The following is a 24,873-nucleotide window of genomic DNA, read 5'->3' as shown; positions in this document are numbered from 1 at the left end:
AACTTGTTATTCAGTCAATTTTCAATGAAAGCTGTTTTTTTTATTATTATTGTTGTTGCAACACAGATGATTTGTATTTAACCATCTGGATAATAATCTGATCTCAGAATCAGAACCCCCCCATCCCCCAAACAAGGTATAAGTTGCCAGTATAGCTTTGCTGCTTCAATTTCAGAGCATTGTATGAACCATGAAGCACACTCATTTCTCAAAGAAAGAACACCTAGCCAAAAGGTAGAAAAGAAACAAATAAAACAGGGGTTGAGTTGATATCCCACTCGGCATGTGATTATGTTCACAACCCACACACATAATCTTTTGTACGCTGTGTTATGATGTCATGGATGATAGATGTTATGCTAACACATGTTTTTTTTATGACTGTTGATGTGATGCAAGGCAACATTATGTGTGAAAGAAGTTTTCTTATCTTATCTTAGTTGTTTTAATATAAACTCCCTGAAGCAGCACTGGACTGACGTCTTGCTCATTGCCACCACTTACATGACCTCCCAGTGAGAATTTTACCTGAAATACTAATACATAACTACATGTACTACATAACTTGTGCTGGTTTGTCAAAAAGAAATGTAATCAGCGAAAAAACATGTAGTTTATTCATGTGGGAATGTCGTTTTTTTTTGGATACAAGGTAATTTCTCAGTGTAGTCTGTTGAAACATTCACCTAGTGGCCATGTGTGTCACCATGACAGAGACATTTATGTTCCAGGCAACAACTCCTGTGATGCCCTACTGTGCTATTTAGATTCAGACTCTGCATAGACAGTATATTTCTGATGGCCAACTCTGTCCCTCTGTGGCTTGTTGTTGGAGGCTCCCTGCAGGGCACGTCTGAGGGCGTCTGAGACCAAGTGGTTGACCACGCAGAGTCCCGCCAAGCCATTGTAATGTTGAAACAACCACTGCATTCCTTGCACTGCAGTGCAATCACAAAACTCGGCTTGGAAAGTTATCGACTTGGCGCCCTTGGTTTCCCAAAAGCCTTTTGAAGCTCAGATATTAGCTGTTCTGTAGTAAAACTAATAGATAAAGATTATCTGAGCAAGAGAGAGAGAGTTTTCAATTGGTGCCATGTAAAAACATTGGCACGTGTCAGATTGAGATACAAAACCCAGCGTCAGACGATTGGATATGATTCTGCGCTGACGCTCTCCGTGCAGTCTGGGAATGAGAACACAAAGCCAAATACCTAGTGTTTTTATTGTCCACCATGCCAGTTTGCCAAAGCTGGAAAACCTTAAATCAACATGTTTTATAATAATCATCACTTTCGATTATGGGATTTTTGTCCAAGCCAAAAAAAAAAAAGTGTTGTTAAACCGTTTCTCTCTGTAATGATATATCAAGGAAGAAGAATTTTAAGATGTTTGATGAAAACATATAATAAAATCAAGAAAGCATTTATATCTAACATGAGGAATGTGACCTCAGCGCTGCCAAAGCTTCGCACAACAGGATCATAATAACACCTCCAATCTACAGCAAACATACTGTATATGCAGTGGAGAAGGATGCTGGAGAGAAAATGGGCCTTAAATGGTGTAAAGTTATTTTAAAGTGTAACTAAAGCCCTAAACCACTTTTTTCCCAGGTGAAAACAAATGTATCTGGGTATCTACTGAAATAATGTTCGATGCTGAGCCAAGTGAATAATCTGCACAGTTCAGTGTAAATTAATTAATAGAGAAGAATGTCAATCCAATGAAATTGAAAACAGCTCTCACTCACACACACATCCTAAACATAAAAAATGAATAATATAAAAACTACACTAGTAAATAATTGAATTGAGATATTAAAAGTGCATTAAAGTGATTAAAGGTTTTGAATTCAAAAGTCCAAGCCCCTTTCTTCAGACTTCCTTCAGGAGCCACACCTCCAGAGCACTGGAACGAGCGATGCTTGTACTCAGAGAGCGTTGGGTACACATGGAGTCACGAGCATTGTTCAGCATCAGTAACTTTCAGTACTTGTCTGTGACACTAACTTTTTTTTGGTAAATGAAAAACAACAAATACTCTCAAGTTAACCTACCTGTCCAGTAGAAACGGTTTAAGATTAAGTTTATTTGTCCCACATGGGGAAATTTGTTTTCACAGACTGCACAATGAAGGACATACATCACAAACAGACAATGCTTTACACAACAACATCCACAGCACCAGTGACAACATACAGTACATGACGACACAGTGAAACAGCAGACCGACAGATCAGTGTTGGACAGACAGATCAGCGGGGCCTGCTGTTCAGGCTTTTTCCCAGGCGAGCCCTCCTGAATTTGAGGGTTCAGTATCTTTGTCCTGAGGGTAGTGGGGTGATGTATTGGTGCAGTGGGTGAGTGGTGTCTTGAACTATGGAGTTTGCTAGGCGGTTGATGGATTTTTCATTTAGTTCTGTGAGGTTGGGTGTGGGGAGACCAATGATTTTAGCAGCTGTGTTTGTGATGCGTGTGAGTTTGGCCAGATTTGTGACAGAAAGCATGGTGAAGAAACATGTGGAACAGTACAGAAGGATGGGTCAAATAATGCTTTGATAGAGTAACAACAGGAGGTGAGGTGCAACGTATAGTCCTTTGAGTTTGCGGATGGCTGACAGTCTTTGTTGGCTTCTTTTTTGGATGTCCGTAGTGTGCTGATCAAAGGTGAGTTTGTTGTCCAGAGTTATTCCCAAGTATTTGAAAGTGTCCACTGTCTCGACTGTTTGGGTGTTTATGGTGGTGGGGTGCTGGGATGAGGGGGAGCTGAACAGTAATTCCTTTGTTTTATTGACATTGATTTGGAGATGGTTGTCTGCGCACCATTTGGTGAAATTGTGTTGTGATAGTCCAGAGTGGATTGGTTGTCTGAGAGAAGTGCAAGGATGGCTGTGTCGTCAGAGTATTTGAGATATGATGTGGTGGGTGAAATGCTAAGACAGTCATTGGTGTAGAGAATGTACAGGAAAGGGCTCAACACACATCCCTGTGGGACCCCAGTGTTGATGGTGAGTACAGGGGATGTGGTTGAGCCCAACCTTACTGCTTGCAGTCTGTCGGTCAGGAAGTTGTGGGTGAGGTGAATCAGATGGGGGGGGGTGTTGAAGTGGTGTAGCTTCCGGATCAGCAGGTGTTTCTGTAGGGAGTCGAAGGCGGAGCTGAAGTCCACGAAAAGGATCCTGTCGAAATTGGTGCTGGAGGCGGAGGTGCAGCAGGCAGGGAACAGCATCCTCTGTGCCTCTTTTTGCCTTGTAGGCAAATTGGAGGGAGTCCAGGTGTGGGGTGACAAGTGGGAGAATGATGTTCAGCAGCAGTCTCTCCAGGCATTTCATCATGATTGGTGTTAAGGCTATGGGGCGGTAGTGGTTAGCTTCTGTGGGTCTGGGTTTCTTTGGTACTGGGATTATGGTGGCGGTTTTCCATAGTATGGGTATTGTGGCAGTCCAGTAAGATTGGCAAAAAAGTGAATGCAGTATTGGAGAGAGCTCCATGGCACAGGTCTTAAGCACCCTGGCTGGGATGCCATCAGGCCCTGGAGCTTTGCTGGGCTTGCAACGACTCAGCTGGTGCCGTACCTCCTCCTCTGTGAAAGGGGCCGGTTCTTCGGGGTCTGGTGGTGGAAGGGCTCTCAGCAAGACCTGACACTCAGATGAGAAGTCCTGGTTGTCGTGACGGGTGAAAAATGTGTTCAGTTCTTTGGTGAAGGTTTCTGGATCACTGACTGTGCATGTGGATTTGGGTTCACATCCTGTCAGGATTTTCACCTTCTGAAAAGCTTGCTTGGTGTTCATATTGCTGAATTCTGTTTCCAGTTTGTTTTTATAGTCCAGTTTAGCTTTGAAAACCTCGTTCCTTATGTTCCTGTTTGTTGCCTTGAGGCTGGCCCAGTCCTTATGCCTGAAGGATTTGTGTTTTTCCTTCAGGCTCTGTTTAATTTGAGGAGTAATCCAGGGTTTGGAATTGGGTTTTCGTTGGGATTGTGGTGCCTATGCAGAATTTGATGTAGTCTGTGATGACAGAAACCCTGTCATCCAGATAACCATCAAATGTGTCCCAGTCGGTACAGGCCAGGGAGCCTTGTAGTTGGATGATGGCGTCCTCCGACCATTGGGGGGCGCTGTGGCACTGTGGTTTGTGACGTTTCAACTCTTGTCTGTACAGCGGAAGTAAACAGATGACGTTGTGGTCAGCAAGTCCGAGCGGTGGATATGAACGGGCACAGAAGGCATCGTTGATGTTCCCGTAGCATAAATCCAAGATGTTTCCCCTTCTTGTTGGAATATCCACATATTGTTGGAGTGAAAGTAACACACAGTCCAATCTGCAGCCGTTGAAGTCCCCCAGATTAAACAGCGGAGTACCGGGGTACTTGGCTAACATGACATTAGCGTCCTCAGCTATTAGCTCCGCTGCTATGTTGATGTTAGCGCTGGGGGCAACATAGACGCAGCTGATCACAACAGTGGGGAATTCCCGGGGGAGATAGAAGGGACGGAGGGACAGGGTCACCAACCCCAGGTTAGGTGTGCACACTTTACGATGCACTTTGATGTTGTTACACCACCTGTCGTTGATGTAGAAGCAGACCCCACCGCCTCGCGTTTTCCCGGAGTGCCTCGTCCTGTCGGACCCGATGATGGTGAAATTATCCAGGCTCACCTCAGATTCGGATACCGACTCGTCCAGCCAGGTCTCGGAAAGAGTGATGATGCAGATGTCCCTGAAGGCCCTTTCAAATCGGCAGCTTGCATGTAATAGATCCATCTTGTTACGGAGTGACCGAACATTGGACATGATGATGGTTGGGAGGGGTGGTCTGAAGGGACGTCTGCTTACCCTGCTTCAGATACCTCCACGTTTCCCCATTTTCCTCGGCTTGAGCTCCGACGGTAGAACCACGGCAGGCTTGATGTTGCTCCACAGCGAGGCCCGGTGTAGCAGGAGTTCATCTCAGCTGTAGGTGAGTAGCCGATTGCCGGTGTCGGGCTGGAGTTTCGAAGCTATCGCAGATCAGCCATAGGATTGTGAAAAAAATGGTGATCACCTTGTAGCTTGTTGTCATGGCTGATCAGTTTGATTTAGCCCACAACATCTAGTCTTTACACAAAACACGTTGAAACACAGAGAACAGAGAGTGCAGTCAGTGCTGTCGCAGCAGAGCGTGCGCCATCTTATAACTAACTCAATGAGAAGCTCTCTATTGTGCAGTGATAAAGGTCTTCGGTGAACTGGTAAATATGTGTTTTTTCCTCAATATCCTGTGGAAGTGCAGTCTTTGCTGGGCCTTCTTCACGACAGCAGTGGTTTTTATACTCCATTTTAGGTTAGTGCTGATGTGAGTCCCTGGAAACTTGATGCTGGTCTCATATCTTGAGTAGCAGGGTGCACATGCTGTTATCACCTGAAATCCAGGATGAGCTCTTTTGTCTTTTCCATGTTTAAGGACAGGGACTTTAGCCCTGTGGGCAATTTGCGATGAGACCCACGACAGTTGTGTCATCTGCGAACTTGATGATGGTGTTTGTAGGTTCGCAGATGAAGTGATGATATATTATGTAGTCAAACACCAGCTGCTACATATTTCACTAATACAGTCTTTAAAATGCATAGTTTTGGATCAATTTCCAAAACAAATACAATGCATATACAATAAAGTCTCAACCTGTTACCCTTGTTTTCTGAATACTCCATGTTAAGGGTGTCCTTTACATAACTTCCCATGTTGCAAAATTATGAGTTCACAGTTTCCACTTTAACATAGCAATAGAGCAATAGAGAAAGAGTAAGAGGTCACGTGGATGTAAAATAAGTATTTTATGGGATCCAGCTGAAGGACAAAACTAAAAAAAGTTTTACTCCTGAAGAAACCCCTTGTCTCTGCTGGACTGGAAGTAATTTGATGCATGCTTTTAAAGCTCCAACATACAGTATAATCCCATTGGACATGTTAAAATCCAGGCTAATGGCTAAAAAGAAAATTGCTGCTGTTTTAATTGCACCTTTGGTCTATCCTTTTTTGTGTTAGCTCAAGTGGAACAGCTGCATTGGTTATATGCAGGTTAAATACATAAATAAAGTTTAAAATGAATATTGCATGTCATCTCTTGCGGTCTGTTGTTGTCTTGGCATGGCTGGTGTGTGCACAAATCACAATTTTGGTGTGATTATGCTGTTGCTGTTTTGCACAACTGCGCAATAAATTGTGTTTTTCCAGGAATAATAAAGAAAAGATGTCATAACATCATCCTCAGTGCCATTGATAGGTTATCATTCAGTGTATGTGTGAACGAGTGAAACTGTGATATCTGCTGATAAGCACAAATGTGAGTGTGTGGGAATACCTACATAAAACAATTTTTCTCAGGATCACTTTACAGTCAATACACTACACCTTCAAACTAAATAGTGGATTTTGAATTTATTATACCTTGTGTTGAGTACCTTCAATGTGGAATTTATTTTTCTTAATGCATCCTGGTGAAGAAGGGCTACAAGGTGTTACAGTGGCTAGCATTGTTGCCTCATAGAGAGATGATCACCAGTTCAAATCCTTTCCTCCCACAGTCCAAAAACATCAAAATTGGGGATTAGGTTAACTGGACATTATCAATTGACCATTTGATGGACTGGCAACCTGTCCATGGTGTAACTCGCTTTCTTTCGCCCAATGTCAGCTTGGATTGGCTGCAGCTCCCCCCCACGATCCTAACACATCCTACACAGGAGGGTCGCAGGGGTGCTGTGCCAATCTCAGCTGGCATAGGGGTGATGGACAGTTCGCCAGTCCATCGCAGGGACAGAGATGTTTTTGTTCTGTGAGAGTAATCCATAGAACCCAGAGACAACTCATGCACACACGGGGAGAACATGCAGAAAGTCCTTTGTTCCAACCGGGGATCAAACCCAGGTCTTCTTGCTGCAAAGGCAAGAGTGCAAACCACTACACCAACCGTGTAGCCCTTGGTTAGTGAAGAAAAAATGAATCAGCACTGGAAGAATTAAAATCAATCTTTGCTTTATTCCTAGTTGTTTATTTTGCAAAAGGGCAAAATGAACAGGATTAATGACTCCAAAGCAGTAGGTGTTTTAGGTGTAAGAGTCATATTCAGTATTTGTCCGCCCGCTAGAAAAACTGCCTGTGTCATTTTTACCCTAAGGAAAAAAAAAACAACTGGCAGCGATACACCATCTGCTGGCTGAGTAACTGTGTGTGTTCTCCATCATACAAGTTCCTCATTAACCTGAGATATCAACCTGTGACCTGCTCAGTTACATTTCCAGCCCGCAGTGCCAGCCCTCTCAGCTCAGCACCCGCTTGACTAACAAACTGGAGTCGATTTATTATTAATGCTGTTGGCACACCGGACCTGGAAACTAAATATCACAACCTGAAGCTGTTTTACGTATATAGCAGCATTTATAAGCCACCAGTGGAGATTTTACTGTTGCTTTTTCTATTCTGTTTTGAAGCATATGTTCTGTAGTAGGTCATTAATTTTCCTGTAATAAAAAGGCCTCTGTCAGACTGGTGCAAATGCTCTCTGCACTGCTGCCACTCTCCTCTCCTCTGTACATTTTTCTCTCTCTCCATAAATCACGAACAAGCACGCACTCACTCACTTGATCTGTAAACACATGATTTGAATGAATCGGTTTGGACGTCTGAGATAGTGCCAAACTTAGTCCTTTAATTGGGCTTAATTTCCTGCACGTTGTCCAAATCAGAAAGCGCAAGTTTAAACATTACACACACAGTCAGAAACCTGGCAGGCACACAGCTGGACTTTGTGCCCACTGCGAGCGCTGGGGCAAATAGCACTACAGATATCAGTGGTGGAGCTTGTGCTGGTACAAAAACAACGGGTGGATAAATAAAACCATTCTCTCAACACGCCAACAAATCTTCTCTCACTGTGTCTCACATTACGCCATCCTCAGATTCTCTAGTGTTAAATATGCGTTTAAACTGGCCAGTACATTCATCACCTCATCTTGAATCTGTGTGGTTTAAGGTTAGAAGTGAGACATGGTTAAGTGTTATTGGTTTGACCTGGTTTTGTTGTTGATGTCATTGTTGTGCCTTTGTTTGGTATTTATGGACAGATACAGTGTAAGTGTAAGGGTTAGGGTTAGTTTTTCCTTTTCTGGCATAAACACTGACCTTGTCAGGACTAGTAGTCCTCACGGAGCCTAACAAAACATATTCAAAAAAGATTTTAATTTGTTGTTAGGTTATGTTTAGGGTTATGCATTAACTAGTTACGGTTAATCGGTCAATCCAGTTAATCTGGATCATGCTTTGTTAGGCTGTCCTAAGATTAGCTGAACAAACCTGTGTGTGTGTGTGTGTGTGTGTGTGTGTGTGTGTGTGTGTGTGTGTGTGTGTGTGTGTGTGTGTGTGTGTGTGTGTGTGTGTGTGTGTGTGTGATTCCCATACTGTGTACTGCCGAGAGGTTGTTTGAATTGGAGAGACTTTCTGTGATAGTCAACCTCATCATGTCTCTTCTCTGCCTGAATCTCAGGCAAAAAAGACCCAAACTTCAACTCACCCAGAACTTACAACATAAATAACACATATGCTACACTACTATGGAAACTGGGACCTTAATGCTACAGTATCTTTACACTGTTTGTTGTTCTACTTTTTAATTAAAAAGGCTCACAAATGCTCTAACAAAGACATTTGAGGCAAAAAACAAAAAAAAATGCTGGAACTGATGTATAATAGAAGCTTTAAGGGTTTTAAGCTCTGAGTGAAAAGAGCAGTTGTTTCCTGTAAGGGTTTGACTTTTGGGTAAAGTCAGTGTGAATAAAGAAAGCAAAAAGCAGCCTCATTGCCTTGAAGCGGCGCTTTGTCTTCACCGTCAATTTGAGTCAACTACTTTCTCTCGACTGCAGACCGACTCACATTTGGGTGTGGAGAGAGTGATCCAAAAGCTTTTCATTGCCTGTAGTGTGGATGAAAAATAGCTTTGTATCTTACCTCATGATTCTGAATATTTCAGTATAAACTTGAGTCTTCGCCAGCAGCAGGCCTGCAGCCCATCTCGCATCCTGGGCATCAGCAGCAAGGTTGTCAGCTGGTTAGACAGGCTGTCACTCAAACAGAGGCACTGGACTCGAGCCACGGTGTCAGCAAACATCCTCTCTGCTGAAGTCCCTGTGAGTAAAACACCAGCTGAGCCTCGACATTTTCACTCTTACATTTGTGCACACACATGGAGTGAAGGTGAGTACAAAATTGGATCTGACACCCATGGGTTCATGTGCGAAAGTCTGGTGGTGAGTGACACACGTGTTTCCAAATCCCTTTGCAGGGACAAATCAGCAGTAAATTTGGGTTTTATAACCTTGACATGAGTGAGGCATGGCTTTACGTTTTCATATAAATCTGTGTGTTTCCAGTCAGTTTCCAGTTGTATTTCAAACCTGGATATTAACCATAACAGCTTTTACAAGACTCGCACAGCTCACACCAATATAACATGAACATGTCACTTGTAAGAGGTGTGTGTGTGTGTGTGTGTGTGTGTGTGTGTGTGTGTGTGTGTGTGTGCATTTGTTTTGCTATCTTGGTGGGGACATTGATCTGAATACACACCAACACCATAGGGACCAGAAGACACCGTGGGGACCAAAACCATGGTCCCCACGGGTCGACCCCCTTTAATGAATAGGAAATGACATTCCAATATGGCTGACGAAGTTTCCTGAGAGTCCCCTGCGGACTTGTTTTTTATGACTTTGTGTGTGCTCTATAGCAAACCCGGAGGCTGGACCTGGTATTGCAGTGTTTACGAAAAGTCCCCAGCAGACTGGATTTTCGGAATTTGTGTGTGCTCTAGAGCGACCCCCTGAGGCCAAACCTAGTATTACAGTGTATGAACAAAGTCCCCACGAGGACTGGTTTTTCAGTGTAAACTTTTTAAGTGACTGAATGCCATTTTTTGTCATTGAAATATGTATATTACCCTTTAATACCATTTTTGTTCCTTGATCATTACATTTTGGACCTCTTATCTCATTAGAATTAAATATAGTTTGTTTATTTGTTTAATTTTGTATGCTTATTACAAACTGTCCAGGGTGTACCCTGGACAGTTTGTAATCGCCCAATGTCAGCTGAGATAGGCACAGCACCCCCTGTGACCCTCTGGTGGAGGATAAAGCGGTAGATGATGGATGGATGGATGTATGCTTATTACAATTCACAATTCAGTTTTTCAGTTTACAAAGATAGGCTTGACACGGTTTTAACATTTTCCCACCAGTTAATAAAACAACAACACCATGTGCAAAATCAGACAGACTCACTGCTCAGGATGAATGTCTTTATAAAATGTTTGGTTACCAGACCACAATCACATATATGAATCAAAAGCTCACAGCTTACAACAGGTCGTGCCCCAAATATCCAACATGACCTTACCAGGGCCTGTGCAGGTTCTGTCTGAGCCTGGTTGGACCCATCCTATTACAGTTATGGGTCCAAAACTGTTTTTAACCGGACATTTTCTTAATATGTTGGCTTTTATAATTAGATGCCACGAGGTGGGAAGGAGTCAGGAGACACACTGTGTGTCCATGAGTTTATAACGTTACTTTTAACGTTTTTAACTATTATATATTGATTCCAGTAAGGTTACGGTTACAATATAACGTTTCTAATTATCACAGTGTGGAAGGAGAGCAAGGTTCACTGCAGTTGATTGGCAGATATATTTTCAATAATTGACCTCCGCAAGGAGGTATATGTTTTCGCTGGCGTTAGTCTGTCTGTCTGTCTGTCTGTTAGCACGATAACTCGAAAAGTCGCCGACAGATTTGGATGAAATTCAGGAGATGTCTGCAAAGGGACCAGGAACAAGTGATTACATTTTGGATGTGATCCGTACACGCTATCACCGGCTACAACACTCGCAGTCTGACCATAACGTTATCGCTGGTTGCAACACTCTCTGTCTAACCCAGGCGCACAGGCAGGGTGTATTTTGTAGGCACTGAGCTGCCTTGGCGGAGGTCTGCGCTCTCTGAGTGCTTCTCTAGTTACTTAATCATTTCCACAGTACTATAAGGGTTTGGGTTAGGCTCTGTGTGGGTCCGAACATAACAGGACAAAACAATCCTAACAGGAGGCTCTGTGGTGAACGACATAGTCAAAAATCATAACACCCTACCTCGATGTCTTTATGAATTATCACAAAAACACACACCTCAACGGCTGACCTTTGACCTTTCCAAGGTTGCACGATTCTGAAACACCGCACCCTCGATCAGTCTTAATTCTTGATGCACATACTCTAATTTCAGCCCCCCAGCTCAAATCCTTTTAGAATTATTGAACTAAAAAATTTCCCTCCTTTTTAGGTTTGAATTTTACACACTGTCTCTTTGGCTGCTACACAGTGACCTTTGACCCCAGGGCCCCCAGACTCAGAACAGAGGATCCTCCTGAGCCACTGAACAATAATCCGGACAAAAAAAAAGAAAAAGTTCTTTAGAATTTTTATGTATCTGTGTCAAAAACTGAAAATCAGATCCTGTCAGACTCTATACAGTCTCACACCCTTTGGTCAGAGTGGAAGTTTTGGAGGAAATCTATTTCTAAAGGTCACAGGAGTCTGATTTTTTTATATGTTGTTTGTGGTCCTTAGACGAGCTGATAGACGTCAGTCTTGTGCCGCTCAGACCTGTACTTTTCGATGGGCGGAGCTTTGAAAAGTCGATTTTTCCTGGCTTTGAGTGCTCGTCGTTGCCACAAAAATGAATTGAACGGCATGAAACTTGACCTGTGGACCTGACCTAAGACCCTTATCAGTCTACCAGAGTCCTAACTCTGTAGACCCTCAGCAAAGCTAACTAGCTCTGTGGGGGTCCTATTGAAATGGGACAAAACAATCCTGACAGGAGGCTCTGTGGTGAACGACATAGTCAAAAATCAGAACCCTACCTCGATGTCTTTATGAATTATTACAAAAACACACACCTCAACGGCTGACCTTTGACCTTTCCAAGGTTGCACGATTCTGAAACTCCGCACCCTCGATCAGTCTTAGTTCTTGATGCACATATTCTAATTTCAGCCCCCCAGCTCAAATCCTTTTAGAATTATTGAATTAAAAAATTTCCCTCCTTTTTAGGTTTGAATTTTACACACTGTCTCTTTGGCTGCTACACAGTGACCTTTGACCCCAGGGCCTCCAAACTCAGAACAGAGGATCAGCTTTAGCTCCTAATACACATACTGAAAAAAAAAAGAACTCTGTCTCAATGCATTTATGAATTATTACAAAAAACTACACCTGAACGGCTGACCTTTGACCTTTCCAAAGGTAGCGTGGGTCTGAAACTCGACCCCTGGATCATCTTAACTTCCTGATACACAGACTGACATTTCAGCCTCATAGTTCCAGACACTTTTGAATTACAGTTTTCCAGTTTTCCCTCCTTTTTTTGTTTGAATTGTTGACAGTTGACACACTGTGTCTCTGGCTGCTACACGGTGACCTTTGACCCCAGGGCCCCCAGACTCAGAACAGAGGATCCTCCTGAGCCACTGAACAATAATCCGGACAAAAAAAAAGAAAAAGTTCTGTAGAATTTTTTTGTATCTGTGTCAAAAACTGAAAATCAGATCCTGTCAGACTCTATACAGTCTCACACCCTTTGGTCAGAGTGGAAGTTTTGGAGGAAATATATTTCTAAAAGTCACAGGAGTCTGAATTTTTTATATGTTGTTTGTGGTCCTTAGACGAGCTGATAGACGTCAGTCTTGTGCCGCTCAGACCTGTACTTTTTGATGCGCGGAGCTTTGAAAAGTCGCTTTTTCCTGGCTTTGAGTGCTCGTCGTTGCCACAAAAATGAATTGAACGGCGTGAAACTTGACCTGTGGACCTGACCTAAGACCCTTATCAGTCTACCAGAGTCCTAACTCTGTAGACCCTCAGCAAAGCTAACTAGCTCTGTGGGGGTATTATCGAAATGGGACAAAACAATCCTAACAGGAGGCTCTGTGGTGAACGACATAGTCAAAAATCAGAACCCTACCTCGATGTCTTTATGAATTATCACAAAAACACACACCTCAACGGCTGACCTTTGACCTTTCCAAGGTTGCACGATTCTGAAACACCGCACCCTCGATCAGTCTTAGTTCTTGATGCACATACTCTAATTTCAGCCCCCCAGCTCAAATCCTTTTAGAATTATTGAATTAAAAAATTTCCCTCCTTTTTAGGTTTGAATTTTACACACTGTCTCTTTGGCTGCTACACAGTGACCTTTGACCCCAGGGCCCCCAGACTCAGAACAGAGGATCCTCCTGAGCCACTGAACAATAATCCGGACAAAAAAAAAGAAAAAGTTCTTTAGAATTTTTATGTATCTGTGTCAAAAACTGAAAATCAGATCCTGTCAGACTCTATACAGTCTCACACCCTTTGGTCAGAGTGGAAGTTTTGGAGGAAATCTATTTCTAAAGGTCACAGGAGTCTGATTTTTTTATATGTTGTTTGTGGTCCTTAGACGAGCTGATAGACGTCAGTCTTGTGCCGCTCAGACCTGTACTTTTCGATGGGCGGAGCTTTGAAAAGTCGATTTTTCCTGGCTTTGAGTGCTCGTCGTTGCCACAAAAATGAATTGAACGGCATGAAACTTGACCTGTGGACCTGACCTAAGACCCTTATCAGTCTACCAGAGTCCTAACTCTGTAGACCCTCAGCAAAGCTAACTAGCTCTGTGGGGGTCCTATTGAAATGGGACAAAACAATCCTGACAGGAGGCTCTGTGGTGAACGACATAGTCAAAAATCAGAACCCTACCTCGATGTCTTTATGAATTATTACAAAAACACACACCTCAACGGCTGACCTTTGACCTTTCCAAGGTTGCACGATTCTGAAACTCCGCACCCTCGATCAGTCTTAGTTCTTGATGCACATATTCTAATTTCAGCCCCCCAGCTCAAATCCTTTTAGAATTATTGAATTAAAAAATTTCCCTCCTTTTTAGGTTTGAATTTTACACACTGTCTCTTTGGCTGCTACACAGTGACCTTTGACCCCAGGGCCTCCAAACTCAGAACAGAGGATCAGCTTTAGCTCCTAATACACATACTGAAAAAAAAAAGAACTCTGTCTCAATGCATTTATGAATTATTACAAAAAACTACACCTGAACGGCTGACCTTTGACCTTTCCAAAGGTAGCGTGGGTCTGAAACTCGACCCCTGGATCATCTTAACTTCCTGATACACAGACTGACATTTCAGCCTCATAGTTCCAGACACTTTTGAATTACAGTTTTCCAGTTTTCCCTCCTTTTTTTGTTTGAATTGTTGACAGTTGACACACTGTGTCTCTGGCTGCTACACGGTGACCTTTGACCCCAGGGCCCCCAGACTCAGAACAGAGGATCCTCCTGAGCCACTGAACAATAATCCGGACAAAAAAAAAGAAAAAGTTCTGTAGAATTTTTTTGTATCTGTGTCAAAAACTGAAAATCAGATCCTGTCAGACTCTATACAGTCTCACACCCTTTGGTCAGAGTGGAAGTTTTGGAGGAAATATATTTCTAAAAGTCACAGGAGTCTGAATTTTTTATATGTTGTTTGTGGTCCTTAGACGAGCTGATAGACGTCAGTCTTGTGCCGCTCAGACCTGTACTTTTTGATGCGCGGAGCTTTGAAAAGTCGCTTTTTCCTGGCTTTGAGTGCTCGTCGTTGCCACAAAAATGAATTGAACGGCGTGAAACTTGACCTGTGGACCTGACCTAAGACCCTTATCAGTCTACCAGAGTCCTAACTCTGTAGACCCTCAGCAAAGCTAACTAGCTCTGTGGGGGTATTATCGAAATGGGACAAAACAATCCTAACAGGAGGCTCTGTGGTGAACGACATAGTCAAAAATCAGAACCCTACCTCGATGTCTTTATGAATTATCACAAAAACACACACCTCAACGGCTGACCTTTGACCTTTCCAAGGTTGCACGATTCTGAAACACCGCACCCTCGATCAGTCTTAGTTCTTGATGCACATACTCTAATTTCAGCCCCCCAGCTCAAATCCTTTTAGAATTATTGAATTAAAAAATTTCCCTCCTTTTTAGGTTTGAATTTTACACACTGTCTCTTTGGCTGCTACACAGTGACCTTTGACCCCAGGGCCCCCAGACTCAGAACAGAGGATCCTCCTGAGCCACTGAACAATAATCCGGACAAAAAAAAAGAAAAAGTTCTTTAGAATTTTTATGTATCTGTGTCAAAAACTGAAAATCAGATCCTGTCAGACTCTATACATTCTCACACCCTTTGGTCAGAGTGGAAGTTTTGGAGGAAATCTATTTCTAAAGGTCACAGGAGTCTGATTTTTTTATATGTTGTTTGTGGTCCTTAGACGAGCTGATAGACGTCAGTCTTGTGCCGCTCAGACCTGTACTTTTCGATGGGCGGAGCTTTGAAAAGTCGCTTTTTCCTGGCTTTGAGTGCTCGTCGTTGCCACAAAAATGAACTGAACTGCGTGAAACTTGACCTGTGGACCTGACCTAAGACCCTTATCAGTCTACCAGAGTCCTAACTCTGTAGACCCTCAGCAAAGCTAACTAGCTCTGTGGGGGTCCTATCGAAATGGGACAAAACAATCCTAACAGGAGGCTCTGTGGTGAACGACATAGTCAAAAATCACACTCCTGTCTCAATGCATTTATGAATTATTACAAAAAACTACACCTGAACAGCTGACCTTTGACCTTTTGAAGGTCGCACAGTTCCCGAAACAGTCAAATAGTCAAAACTGAGGGTGAAGGCCCAATAACACAGATCGCTCCCAAACCACTGACTTCTCGCGTCTCGCTGAATCAAAACTGAAAAGGATCTGAGTGGTAAACTGTAATATTTATGAGTATGACCATGTATTTGTTTAAAAGTAGTGTCTGTGAATATTATTTTCCTCATTCAGTGTGAATGACTGATCTAGATGATTCATGTCAATGAAAAGGAACGATTTAGAAAGTAATTTCCCTCTGAAATGTAGGCTAAAAGTACTTCAAATTTTAACTTAAGTACAGTACTAGAGTAAAAGTACTCAGTTACTGCCAGCCACTTTTTAAGTGAAACGTCTGAGAAAGTTAAGGAGAGAGACTTTAATATTAACAAGTTTCTAATTTGCAGTGTACTGTTGTGTTAAATGTGTGTTATTTGCAACACTAGCCTGTGAGTTTGTGTGGAGAAATATTGTGTGGTCCTGGCTGAGCCTTAATTAATGGCCCATCGGCTTCAAAAGGGCTCCGCCCCCTGCACCTGCACTGCTCTGTGTACTGAAGCAGTTCTGCTGCTGAGGAGCAGTTCTGCTGCCCATCCCCCACACACATGCTCTGATCATGACCTCAGCGAGAGAAGACCTGCAGAGGTTCAGACGGAGAATCAGCTCATTAAGGACTCATCACAATGACTGTTTAACAAGGCATCAGCAGATGGTAAGATTTTAAACATTTTAATCTTATAGTATGTTGTTTGTCTCTTTTTTTTGTTTTGTTTTGTAAAAAGTCATTGATTTTGTAAAAAAAAAAAATCAGATTACCAATGCAGCACATATTTGAGCGGATTTTATTTTTTTAAGTTTTATTTTTTTTATATTTTATTATTATATTATTTTTATAAAATAATGTATTTTTTATGAGCAGCAGCAGGTCAGAGGAGTCGACATATAACGAATAACACGTGTTTGTAACAGGATGTTCTTGTTGTTGATGACAAACATAGGAGCAGAGATATTTTCATATGAAACATGACAACTGCACTTATAAAGCTATTATCTGGCCTTTGTTAGACAGGGAATCTGCAGACACACTGTTTTAGTGGGAAAAAATTCCGCGAAAAAAAGTAAACAAAAAAACTCCGGGGCATCATGGGAACTCGTGTGCTCCAGCTGCGGTGCAGACAGATGCAGGTAGACTCTGCAGCTCAGGTAATTTACCGAATTAAGTTTAAAAATTAATCAGCGATAATGTGTGTTATTAATCACAGGCCGCGAGGTCACGTGCATGAATGATTTTTAATCGATGGGTTATGATAAACAGCAACGGAGCCATGCTAGCTAGCGTGTAGCTAACTACCGTGCTAACGCTAAGATGCGTGTTCCGCTGTCGGCTCGTCGCCAATATTCCGCGTGTAAATCATGCACACGGAGTCCGGTGTGAAATGTTCGCATTCTTGTGTTCTGATTTCGTAACTTACTTCGTAACGAAAAAAAGTCGCGGTTCATTGTCTGACAGGAGTGCGCAAGCTCCGCAGCGCGCACAGAGCCGGCTAACAGCAATAACAATAGCAATAGCAATAGCAATTGTCTGGGCCCAAGCATTTGTGTGTGTGTTGTTGTTTTTAATAACTCAGAATAATGACTGTATTTCAGCTAGAAAACGTGAATCTCTCTCCTCCCTCTGTTATTGTTTACATTTGTGTCGCTGCGTGGCGTTCACGTGACTTGTCCTCGTGTTGAAAACGTGACTGGTCGCACACGTGACATCACTCGTCACGTCTTTGACTCCCAGCAGTCAACTACAGTCGATAATAATCACTATTATTATTTTACATCCATATAGAGCTAAGTTAGTTATGCTGATAGTGAACTGTTATTCGGACTCAAATGTAAGGATTGAGTCTAACTGTTGTGGACATTAGACTGTGAACTAGTGAGACCTGCAGCCTTTCTAAACAGTAGCATGTATTCATCATTTATGACTAATGTCACATTTGATCAGTGCATTGATCATTTAGCTGCAGCGCTGAGCTGCTTTTGAAACCATAGAGAGGAAACACAGAGATCAGGCCAACCTATCCACACTCATACAAGTGGTTACATATTTGTGTTTGCACTAGTGCTGTCAAACAATTAAAATATTAAATCACACGCACATTTTTATCTATTCTAAATGTCCCCTGATTTATTTTTATTATTATTATTTTTCCTCATTTTAATACTCCTGTCAACATAGAAAAATGCACCACCTTGCTTTGTGTAAATGTTTTTCTATTGAAAACAATATTGGCATATACTGTAGTGTCGGGCTGTACAATTAATCCAAATGTATCTAAATTGTAATACAGTCTACTGAAATTTAAAGACACGATTCGAGATGGAGAAACACACACCACTCGCCATCCACTCAAAACGTAACGTTAGCGTGCTGCTCTTTGGCCTCACGAGCCCAAACAAGTGAGCGCAGTGCGTCTGTTGTTTTGTTTCCGGTCTAGCTAGATCAGGTGTGGTGTTGTAGTTGTTCTAAAAAAACAACAAAAAAGAGCAACACCGTTAATAAATCGTTTAACTGACAGCACTAGTTTACACATAATATTCTTTGATAGCATAGGTGATCAAAAGGGTCACACTGTACAGCCATGATATAAGGTTGTTTCTTGTGTGTCAACTGTATTTTTTATCATAAAGAACATGAAGTTAGGCATATGTGAGTCCTCATGGAAATACAATGAACAAAGTTGTGATTTATCAATTGTATATTTTTTCTAAATGGCTGATTTATTTATCTAAGTATATAATTTATAATCAAATGAATCATGAATAAGTTTCTTCTCCTGTCCTGCTCTTTCATCTAGGTTGAAGCCATGGACGACCAAAAGCAGCAGCAGCAGCAGCAGCAGGGCTCTGCAGCCCTGAAACTGTCGCAGCAGCTCAAGGTGGATTTGCCCCCAGAGGAGACGACCACTACCACCACTGATATCAGCCCCCTGAAAGACTTGGAGCTGCTCCTTGCTAAGGAGAAGAACAGGGAGGTGAGATGGAGACCTGCAAATACTCTAATACCTACTAGCCATATTTTATATAACAATTTAAGAATCTTGAAACATTAATACTCAAACGCAACGATACAACAAATGTAGGCTATTTTATTAAAAGTAGTCAGCAGAATGAGCTCGTTGTGACCTTAGTTAGCATACAACAGTAAAATAAAACAAGTAGCCTTATTGTTTTTTTTAAATTAAAGGTCAAAAAGAATGAATCTGCAGATTTTTTTGTATGTCTCCTGTTCTGCAGTAGTTCTGAGGCTGTTTACATCCCACAGAACAGCTATTTTTATACAGACGGTGTTGGATGGCTTCAAACATTCACCGAGGGGTTTGTTTTTACTTCAGAGAAGTGGACGTGTTTGTAAAAGTCACATGTAAGGGCGATGTGGGGGAAAAAGAAAAATCTAAATTTTTTTCAATTATCCGATAAATATAATCTGACAATATCCTTTAAAATGTGATTTTGTTTTTTAGTTTTTTTTCCAGAACATGTTGTAAAACTCTAGTTACTTGCTTACCAGGACATCTATAGACACAGCTTTTCAGAACAGCTCTTTTCTGTTAACTTAAGCACTCAAGATACTCCCAGTTAAACTCCAGTGTGGAAACATTAAATGAGTAAGGTTCTCTACTCTGAGGTGAATTGTACAGCATACAATCATTGAGCAAATAGATGACACATTATTTCTTAATAGTGTTACCAATAAGAAGTGTTACTTCATACATGTTCTGCAGAACATACATACACATATGCTATGAAAACGTTGTGCCTCTGAGTTGATATTCCTTGGTTGATGTAATCTACAGGAGTGCTCCAGACTACCTGTAAACACATGCCTAATTATGTCACTGCTGACTGGTATTTTGCATGTTCTTATCTCAGTTACAGAGCCAGACCTCGCCTGAAAAGTCAGACGATCAGGAGGAGGGAGACGACACAGATGAGCTGCAGGAGGTAAGTGAAGTGGATGTCATGTTCATTTGATATTGATCAGAAATTCAGCGAAATGTTGTTGAACGGTAATAAAACTGGTTCTGGCCATTTTACTGCCAAAATGTTATGCAGCTGTTCTGGTCCACTGTTTTGAAAAATGTATTAAAAAAATGTATTTAAAATAAATGAACAAGCAACGAGACGAGGCGACCTGCCACAGTCTGTCACAGTAAAAGTATTATGTTTTTAACGGTGTTTCACCATCTTACAGCTCTGTCAGTCGGCTTGTTCATATTCACGATCATTCACACTTTTATTTTGCAGCTTGACAACACGTAGAAAGATGTTTAAACATGTAAAGAGAACACTATGTTAAATCCGAAAAGCAAGATGGTACACACCGCGTCATAGGGTCATGTCTAGTGAGTTGTGAGTCTTGCTTTACGAGAGTGGATGCACTGTGTAGACGCAACAAAGCTTAATTTAAGTGATTTATAATTTGAGAATTAGGCCATTGACTCAGTCATGACACATTTAGTTAAATACAGGGATACTCAAACATTCCTTGGCATTTTATTCTTGCTCGCAATGCACACAATGTAAAAAATGATTATTCTGTAATTGGACATTGTATTTGACAGTATGTTTTTGGTTGCTCTTTCAGGAAATGGACCAGTGCCCTTCAGACCCAGACGTTCCTCCACTGACGAGAACTGAGAGTGTGTTTGTAAGTTTGCAGACAAACTAGTGTGTATTTTGAAATCAGTTGTGATGACAAAATTATGAACTATATTATTTTTTGATGCGAAAGGCATAATTGGAAAATTAAATGGGAAATATCATTTAAAAACGTAGTAATTGAGTCTGACTTCCATCTGACTTTTTCTTTTCTAGCTTACAAAGAAAATGCTTGGGATCGTTGTAGATGAATCTATGACGAGCAGTGAAATAAGTGAGGATGAGTATGTGCCTAGTTCTAGTTCTACAGAAGAATCGGAGGAAGAAATCAAGCTGCGGAAATCTATAAGACGGTACAGTTCATCAAGTAAGAGACAGAACACATCATCCTCTTCCCATTCCATGGCAGACTGTGAGATATCAGAATCCTCCAGTGACAAGGATGTAAAAATCCTGACGCTGAAAAAGAAAATCAATGGCAGTAGAGTGTACAATAAGAGGCACTACTGTCTGTACTGTTTTAAACAATATGCCAAAATCGCACGGCACCTGGAAAGGAAACACAGCAACTTGGCGGAGGTAGCACAAGCGTTTAGTCATCCAAAAGGTTCAGCGGACAGAAAGATGCAGTTAAATCTACTTCGAAATAAAGGCAATCGTCGCCACAATTTTGAGGTCCTGGAGGAGGGAAAAGGGGTGATGGTTCCCTCTCAGCAAAGCAGTGAACCAGTGAATGTGAAAGAGTATTTACACTGCGTATACTGTGAGGCACTCCTCAAAAGGAAGGCGATGTGGCGCCACATGAAAAGATGCAAACTGGCAAAGCAAAGAAATGCTGGAAAGCCAGGCAGAACTAGAGTGCAGTCACTTTGTGCTGCTGGACAGCCTGTCCCAAAGGAGACAAATGGAAAAGTCTGGGACCTCGTAAATGACATGAATCAAGACAACGTAACACACGTAATTCGGCAAGAAAAATATATTCTGTGGTTAGGAGAACACTTCTACAACAAAAAAGGCACAGACAAAAGCCAACACCAATACATCAGACAAAAGATGCGGGAAATGGGAAGATTAGTTCTCCAAGCAAAGACCCTTAGCAAGCTGAAAACAATAGATGACTTCTTTCTGCCAACAAACTTCTGCCATGTTGTGAACGCTGTGAAGATGGTCTGTGGATGGAGTGAAAATACCTGCATCTTCAAGATTCCATCCTTGGCACTCAAACTAGGCCATAGCCTAACCAAAATAGCAGATATTGCAGAGTTTGACACAAGGATGTCTGGGAACAAGAAGGCTCTTGAAAATGTGATGACGTTCAGGACACTGAAAGAAAAAAAATGGGACGAGTGGGTGTCGTCGCACGCACTGAGGAACCTCAGAGAGTCAAAATGGAATAAACCTCTTCTTATCCCCTACTGTGAAGATGTTGTGAAACTGCACAACCATATTGACGCAGAAAGACCTAAGTGTCAATCCAGTCTTGAAGCTGCACCAAATAAGAGGAACTGGTTAAGTCTTGCTAGACTGACGCTCTGCGAAGTGATCGTCTTCAATCGTAGGAGAGAGGGCGAAGTGTCGAAGATGTCCTTGAATGACTTCATGTTGAGAAACACCTTTGCCAGTAATCCAGATCTTGACCTTGCCTTGACCGACGTGGAAAAGAAGCTCTGCAAATATTTTGAGCGTGTGGAAATCAAAGGTAAGCGGGACAAGAAGGTTCCTGTCTTACTCAGCCCAGACATGGTGTCCTCCATACAGATGCTGGTGAATTATCGGCGAAAATGTGATGTGCCGGATGACAATCTGTATTTGTTTGGAAGACCAGAGGCAGAAAGTCACCTCAGAGGATCTGATGCTATCCGTGCAATGGCATGTGAATGTGGGGCGAAGGACCCTCAAACATTGACGTCAACGAGACTCAGGAAACAGATGGCAACAATGTCACAAGTACTAAACTTGAGAGACAATGAAGAGGACTGCCTAGCAGGGTTTATGGGTCACAACATTAGAGTCCATCGACAATATTACCGGCTCCCCGAAGGAACGTTGCAGGTTGCCAAAGTTGCAAAGTTGCTTATGGCCTGTGGGAGAGGAGAGCTGGCACAATATAAAGGGATGACTCTGGACGAGATCAACGTGGATCCAAATGGTAAAACCTCACCGTGCACACACTATTTTTATCATTTTAATTTGAGATGGTTTAAATGTGTCATGTACACATGAGTTTGTCGTGCTAGTTAACAACATTTTTTGCCGTGTTTATTCAGAGGAAGTAGCTGAAGACAGCTCTCTATCTGGAAGTGAAGATGAAGATGTGATGTTGAGTCCATCCTCCAACTCATCAGGTACATTCAATGAACCAGCGGTTCTCCTCTCGGGGTCTGGGCACCTCCTCCTATGGAGGGAAGCTTTTCTAACATTACATCTTTGTGTTTTTCAATGAAGGTCAAAGACCAGTGAAAAAGAACAGATCCATTGAGAGGACAACTACAGAGGACGACCCAGCGTCTGATGTTTCATCACAGCTGAGCAGAGGTATTTTAACAATAACCTGTTTCACAGAGTTCTTTCTCTAATATGCACAGCACTTGCTTTCCTCACAGTGCATGGAACTGGCGAGCTGTTCTCTGATCAGTGCTCCTTTTGAAGGAGCTTTTTAAAAAATCTACTGTGAATCTGTTTGCTTCAAGGTAGATCAACTGTGAAAAGGACCTGGACAGAGGAGGACCTTGAGTCTGAGACCTCATCACAGCCCAGCAGAGGTATTTTACCAATAACCTGTAATAATCCACTTCATTTCATCTTAACTTCATATTTTTTAATTATCGACTTATTGTAATATCAGAGTACTTTCACAATATCATTTCTCCTTTTTTTGCAATTGGACTATTTATTTAAAAAAAATAAAAACGATTAACTTGACAACAATGCCACTTTAGCTGTATTCTATTTCTCATGAAATTATAAACCCTATACCAACTTGGTGCATTGAGTGCTTCAAGTGAACGTGTCTACCATTGTATCTGTTGTTTTCTAGCAGAGCCTAGAGCTGTGAAAAAGACAAAGAAACTGATCAAGAGGAGAACAGAGGACAATGATTCTGAGACCTCTTCACAGCCAAACACAGGTATTTCACCTATAAACAACAAACCACTTAATACACCATTCATTATTTTAATTAGCAACTTTTTAAATGTCAGACACTTTTGCTTTGTCATTTATTGGTTCTGAAGATGTGGTTCTTTTTTAAAATTGCACTGTTTACTACTTGGGTTTATTTGAACTCTCCTGTTGTCCTCCTGGGTCAAGCAAGGAAGGAAAGAGGGAAGGAAGGAAGGGAAAGGGATTGTGGAAAGAAGAAATGGAGAAAGGAAAGAAATAAAGATGGGGAGGAACAGGTTGGGTCAAGGAAGATAGAAGAAGGAAGGATGGAAGGTAGGGAAAAGGGATGGACTAAAGAAGGAAGGGGAAAGGAAGGAAAGAAAGATGGAGACAGGGAACGGATTGGGTCAAGGAAGGAAGAAGTAAGAACAAAGGGGAAAAGGTGGTGAAAGGGAACATAGTGAGTCAAGTAAGAAGAAGGAAGGATGAAGACAATGGAGGGCGGAAGGAAGGAAAGAAGGGAAAAATGATGGTGGAAAGAGGGACCTGTTTCAATGGATTTAATAATACACAGTTAATATTTTTTTAATGATCTACTTCTGGTAATACTAGTACTTTTCCTATATAATTTATTGGTTTTTAAGCTTTCCTCCTTTTTTGTGAAAAGTAAACAATAAAAACTATTAACTTGACAACAATGCCACTTAAGCTGTATTCTATTTCTCATGAAATTATAATCTCTATACCAGCTTGGTGCTTCAAGTTAACTCGTCTACCATTGTATCTCTGTTGTTTTCTAGCAGAGCCGAGAACTGTGAAAAAGACAAAGAAACTGATCAAGAGGAGAACAGAGGAGGACAATGAGCCTGAGACCTCTTCACAGCCAAGCACAGGTATTTTACCTTTAACCTGTTTAGTGAGTTCTTTTCTAGTCTCATACAGAAATTGTTGGTTGAGTTTGGTGAGTTCAGTTTGTTATATGAACATTATTCCTGAGTCTCTGTGACATATTAGGAGGATTTTATGGCCAGTTGCTTTAGATTTATTACATAATGCACCTTTAACTTTTATTCTATCTTGTTTTATTTTTATAGAGTCATCAAGAAAGCAGAGGAAGGTGTGGACCAAGGAAGAAGTCCAAGCTGTGGAACAGAAGCTGATGCACAGCATTAAGAGTGGCAAGGTTCCTGGTAAAGCACAGTGTGTTGAGTGTATCCAAGCATTTCCAGAGGCACTCAAAGGTAGGAGCTGGGATGCTGTGAAGTACTATGTGAAAAACCGTATAGACACTTGGAAGCGGCGGTCTAAGTAACTGCTAGATGATTATTTTTCTCTTGTTTTAAGTTTGAAAGAGAGGCT

The 24,873-nt window shown here is 41.8% G+C and overlaps 1 long non-coding RNA gene across 1 annotated transcript in view; it reads right to left on the bottom strand.

Moving 5' to 3' along the window:
• LOC310931368 overlaps positions 1-24,873 on the bottom strand; it is a 54,527-nt gene that overhangs the window by 8,984 nt on the left and 20,670 nt on the right. Inside the window, exon 2 of the long non-coding RNA XR_014592918.1 lies at positions 8,983-9,159. This is a non-coding gene — a long non-coding RNA (uncharacterized lncRNA). The remainder of the gene's footprint in view (positions 1-8,982; positions 9,160-24,873) is intronic.

This window comes from Microchirus variegatus, assembly GCF_963457635.1.
Source record: "Microchirus variegatus genome assembly, chromosome: 9".
NCBI lineage: Eukaryota > Metazoa > Chordata > Actinopteri > Pleuronectiformes > Soleidae > Microchirus > Microchirus variegatus.
Note: the sequence above shows the minus strand (reverse complement) of the source record. Positions and strands in the feature narration are given on the sequence as shown.